We start from the raw sequence: 6,000 nt of genomic DNA, 5'->3' as shown, positions 1-6,000 counted from the left end.
TACCTCAATGTCTTTTTAGATTTTTTCGCAACGAGCGCTCCCGATCCACACCATTGGACTCTAAACTCCTGTTTTGGTGCGTTTCTTTCTGTTTGGGTCCATTTGGGACCGTTTCGCTACAGCATGAAACATGGCGCAAAATGCGCCAAACTGGTGCAATTAATGTAAAAGTTCATGCCACGAAGTCTTGTTAGAATTTTTTGCAACGAACGCTTCCGATCTACACCATAGGATCGTAAACTCATGTTTTGGTGCGTTTCTTTCTGTTTGGTTGCTTTCGGAACCGTTTCGCTACTACACAAAACTTGCTGCAAAACACGCCAAACTGGTGCAATTAATGCAAATGTTCGTGCCACGATGTCTTGTTAGAATTTTTCGCAACGAACGCTCCTGAACCACACCATTGGACCCTAAACTCATGTTTTCGTGCGTTTCTTTCCGTTTGGGCGAATTTGGAACTGTTTTCTATTGCACAAAACTTGCTGCAAAACAAGCCAAACTAGTGCAATTAATGTAAAATTTCGTGCCGCAATGTCTGGTTAGAATTTTTCGCAACGAACGCTTCCGATCCACACAATAGGATCGTAAACTCATGTTTTGGTGCGTTTCTTTCCGTTTGGGTGCTCTCGGAACCGTTTCGCTACTACACAAAACTTGCTGCAAAACACGCCAAACTGGTGCAATTAATGCAAATGTTTGTGCCACGATGTCTTGTTAGAATTTTTCGCAACGATCGCTCCCGAACCACACCATTGGACCCTAAACTCATGTTTTCGTGCGTTTCTTTCTGTTTGGGCGCATTTGCAACCGTTTTCTATTGCACAAAACTATCTGCAAAACAAGCCAAACTAATGCAATTAATGTAAAACTTCGTGCCGCAATGTCTTGTTAGAATTTTTCACAATGAACGTGCCCGATCCACACCATGGGACCCTAAACTCATGTTTTGGTGAGTTTCTTTCCGTTTGGGTGTATTTGGGACCATTTCGCTACTGCACTTACCTTGGTGCAAAACGCGCCAAACTAGTGCAATTAATGCAAAAGTTCGTGCCATGATGTTTTGCTAGAATTTTTCACAACGAACGCTCCCGATCCACACCATTGGACACTAAACTCATGTTTTTGTGTGTTTTTTTCGTTCGTGTGCATTTGGGGCCGTTTCGCTACTGCACGAAGTTTGGCGCAAAACGCGCCAAACTGGTGCAATTAATGCAAAAGTTCATGCCACGAAGTCTTGTTAGAATTGTTTTGCAACGAACGCTTCCGATCCACACCATAGGACTGTAAACTCATATTTTGGTGTGTTTCTTTCCGTTTGGGTGCTTTCGGAACGGCTTTGCTACTACACAAAACTTGCTGCAAAACGCGCCAAACTGGTGCAATTAATGCAAAACTTCGTGCCACGATGTCTTGTTAGAATTCTACACAACGAACGATCCCGATCCATACCATTGGACCCTAAACTCATGTTTTGGTGCGTTTCTTTCTGTTTGGGTGCATTTGGGACCATTTCGCTACTACACTTATCTTGGTGCAAAACACCCCAAACTAGTGCAATTAATGCAAAAGTTCGTGGCACGATGTTTTGTTAGAATTTTTTTCAACGAACGCTCCCGATCCACACCATTGACCCTAAACTCATGTTTTTCTATGTTTCTTTCCGTTCGCGTGCATTTGGGACTATTTTGCTACTGCACGAAACTTGCTGCAAAACGTGCCAAACTGGTGCAACAAATGCAAAAGTTCATGCCACGATATCTTGTTAGAATTTTTTGCAACGAACGCTCCCGATCTACACCATTGCACCCTAAACTCATGTTTTGGTGTATTTCTTTCTGTTTGGGTCCATTTGGACCGTTTTGCTATTGCACGAAACTTGGTGCAAAACGAGCCAAACTAGTGCAATTAATGCAAAAGTTCGTGCTGCGATGTCTTGTTAAATTTTTTTGCAACGAATGCTCCCGATCCACACCATTGGACCCTAAAATCATGTTTTGGTGCGTCTCATTCCGTTTGGGTGCTTTTGGAACCTTTTCACTTCCGCACGAAGCTTGCTGCAAAACGCGCCAAACTGGTACAATTAATGTAAAAGTTCGTGCCTCAATGTCTTGTTAGAATTTTTCGCAACGAGCGCTCCTGATCCACACCATTGGACCCTAAACTCATGTTTTGGTGCGTTTCTTTCCGTTTGGGTCTATTTGGGACCGTTTCGCTACTGCACGAAACTTGGTGCAAAATGTGCCAAACTGGTGCAATTAATGCAAAAGTTCATGCCACGAAGTCTTGTTAGAATTTTTTTGCAAAGAATGCTTCCGATCCACACCATAGAACTGTAAACTCATATTTTGGTGCGTTTCTTTCTGTTTGGGTGCTTTCGGAACGGCTTTGCTACTACACAAAACTTACTGCAAAACGCGCTAAACTGGTGCAATTAATGCAAAAGTTCGTGCCACGATGTCTTCTTAGAATTTTTCACAACGAACGATCCCGATCCACACAACTGGACCCTAAACTCATGTTTTGGTGCGTTTCTTTCTGTTTGGTTGCATTTGGGACCAATTCGCTACCGAACTTACATTGGTGCAAAACGCGCCAAACTAGTGCAATTAATGCAAAAGTTCGTGGCACGATGTTTTGTTAGAATTTTTCACAACGAACGCTCCCGATCCACACCATTGGACACTAAACTCATGTTTTTGTGCGTTTTTTTCCGTTCGTGTGCATTTGGGGCCGTTTCGCTACTGCACGAAGTTTGGCGCAAAACGCGCCAAACTGGTGCAATTAATGCAAAAGTTCATGCCATGATGTCTTGTTAGAATTTTTCGGAACGAACGCTCCCGAACCACACCATTGGACCCTAAACTCATGTTTTCATGCGTTTCTTTCCGTTTGGGCGCATTTCGAACCGTTTTCTATTGCACAAAACTATCTGCAAAACAAGCCAAACTAGTGCAATTAATGTAAAACTTCGTGCCGCAATGTCTTGTTAGAATTTTTCACAACGAACGAGCCCGATCCACACCATTGGACCCTAAACTCATGTTTTGGTGCGTTTCTTTCCGTTTGGGTGCATTTGGGACCATTTCGCTACTGCACTTACCTTGGTGAAAAACGCGTCTAACTAGTGCAATTAATGCAAAAGTTCGTGCCACGATGTTTTGTTAGAATTTTTCACAACGAACGCTCCCGATCCACACCATTGGACACTAAACTCATGTTTTTGTGCGTTTTTTTCCGTTCGTGTGGCCGTTTCGCTACTACACTTATCTTGGTGCAAAACACGCCAAACTAGTGCAATTAATTCAAAAGTTCGTGCCACGATGTTTTGTTAGAATTTTTCTCAACGAATGCTCCCGATCCACACCATTGACCCTAAACTCATGTTTTTGTGTGTTTCTTTCCATTCGCGTGCATTTGGGACCGTTTTGCTACTGCATGAAACTTGCTGCAAAACGCGCCAAACTGGTGCAACTAATGCAAAAGTTCATGCCACGATGTCCTGTAAGAATTTTTTGCAACGAACGCTCCCGATCTGCACCATTGCACCCTAAACTCATGTTTTGGTGTATTTCTTTCCATTTGGGTCCATTTGGAACCGTTGTGCTATTGCACGAAACTTGGTGCAAAACGAACCAAACTAATGCAATTAATGCAAAAGTTCGTGCTGCGATGTCTTGTTAAATTTTTTTGCAACGAATGCTCCCGATCCACACCATTGGACCCTAAACTCATGTTTTTCTGTGTTTCTTTCCGTTCGCGTGCATTTGGGACCATTTTGCTACTGCACGAAAGTTGCAGCAAAACGCGCCAAACCGGTGCAACTAATGCAAATGTTCATGCCACGATGTCTTGTTAGAATTTTTTGCAACGAACGCTCACGATCTACACCATTGCACCCTAAACTCATGTTTTGGTGTATTTCTTTCTGTTTGGGTCCATTTGGAACCGTTTTGCTATTGCACGAAACTTGGTGCAAAACGAGCCAAACTAGTGCAATTAATGCAAAAGTTCGTGCCATGATGTTTTGCTAGAATTTTTCACAACGAACGCTCCCGATCCACACCATTGGACACTAAACTCATGTTTTTGTGTGTTTTTTTCGTTCGTGTGCATTTGGGGCCGTTTCGCTACTGCACGAAGTTTGGCGCAAAACGCGCCAAACTGGTGCAATTAATGCAAAAGTTCATGCCACGAAGTCTTGTTAGAATTGTTTTGCAACGAACGCTTCCGATCCACACCATAGGACTGTAAACTCATATTTTGGTGTGTTTCTTTCCGTTTGGGTGCTTTCGGAACGGCTTTGCTACTACACAAAACTTAATGCAAAACGCGCCAAACTGGTGCAATTAATGCAAAACTTCGTGCCACGATGTCTTGTTAGAATTCTACACAACGAACGATCCCGATCCATACCATTGGACCCTAAACTCATGTTTTGGTGCGTTTCTTTCTGTTTGGGTGCATTTGGGACCATTTCGCTACTACACTTATCTTGGTGCAAAACACCCCAAACTAGTGCAATTAATGCAAAAGTTCGTGGCACGATGTTTTGTTAGAATTTTTCTCAACGAACGCTCCCGATCCACACCATTGACCCTAAACTCATGTTTTTCTGTGTTTCTTTCCGTTCGCGTGCATTTGGGACTATTTTGCTACTGCACGAAACTTGCTGCAAAACGTGCCAAACTGGTGCAACAAATGCAAAAGTTCATGCCACGATGTCTTGTTAGAATTTTTTGCAACGAACGCTCCCGATCTACACCATTGCACCCTAAACTCATGTTTTGGTGTATTTCTTTCCGTTTGGGTCCATTTGGACCGTTTTGCTATTGCACGAAACTTGGTGCAAAACGAGCCAAACTAGTGCAATTAATGCAAAAGTTCGTGCTGCGATGTCTTGTTAAATTTTTTTGCAACGAATGCTCCCGATCCACACCATTGGACCCTAAAATCATGTTTTGGTGCGTCTCATTCCGTTTGGGTGCTTTTGCAACCTTTTCACTTCCGCACGAAGCTTGCTGCAAAACGCGCCAAACTGGTACAATTAATGTAAATGTTCGTGCCTCAATGTCTTGTTAGAATTTTTCGCAACGAGCGCTCCTGATCCACACCATTGGACCCTAAACTCATGTTTTGGTGCGTTTCTTTCCGTTTGGGTCTATTTGGGACCGTTTCGCTACTGCACGAAACTTGGTGCAAAATGTGCCAAACTGGTGCAATTAATGCAAAAGTTCATGCCACGAAGTCTTGTTAGAATTTTTTTGCAAAGAATGCTTCCGATCCACACCATAGAACTGTAAACTCATATTTTGGTGCGTTTCTTTCTGTTTGGGTGCTTTCGGAACGGCTTTGCTACTACACAAAACTTACTGCAAAACGCGCTAAACTGGTGCAATTAATGCAAAAGTTCGTGCCACGATGTCTTCTTAGAATTTTTCACAACGAACGATCCCGATCCACACAACTGGACCCTAAACTCATGTTTTGGTGCGTTTCTTTCTGTTTGGTTGCATTTGGGACCAATTCGCTACCGAACTTACATTGGTGCAAAACGCGCCAAACTAGTGCAATTAATGCAAAAGTTCGTGGCACGATGTTTTGTTAGAATTTTTCACAACGAACGCTCCCGATCCACACCATTGGACACTAAACTCATGTTTTTGTGCGTTTTTTTCCGTTCGTGTGCATTTGGGGCCGTTTCGCTACTGCACGAAGTTTGGCGCAAAACGCTCCAAACTGGTGCAATTAATGCAAAAGTTCATGCCATGATGTCTTGTTAGAATTTTTCGGAACGAACGCTCCCGAACCACACCATTGGACCCTAAACTCATGTTTTCATGCGTTTCTTTCCGTTTGGGCGCATTTCGAACCGTTTTCTATTGCACAAAACTATCTGCAAAACAAGCCAAACTAGTGCAATTAATGTAAAACTTCGTGCCGCAATGTCTTGTTAGAATTTTTCACAACGAACGAGTCCGATCCACACCATTGGACCCTAAA

The sequence above is a fragment of the Panicum virgatum genome, chromosome 1N (genome assembly GCF_016808335.1).
Source record: "Panicum virgatum strain AP13 chromosome 1N, P.virgatum_v5, whole genome shotgun sequence".
Lineage (NCBI taxonomy): Eukaryota > Viridiplantae > Streptophyta > Magnoliopsida > Poales > Poaceae > Panicum > Panicum virgatum.
Note: the sequence above shows the minus strand (reverse complement) of the source record.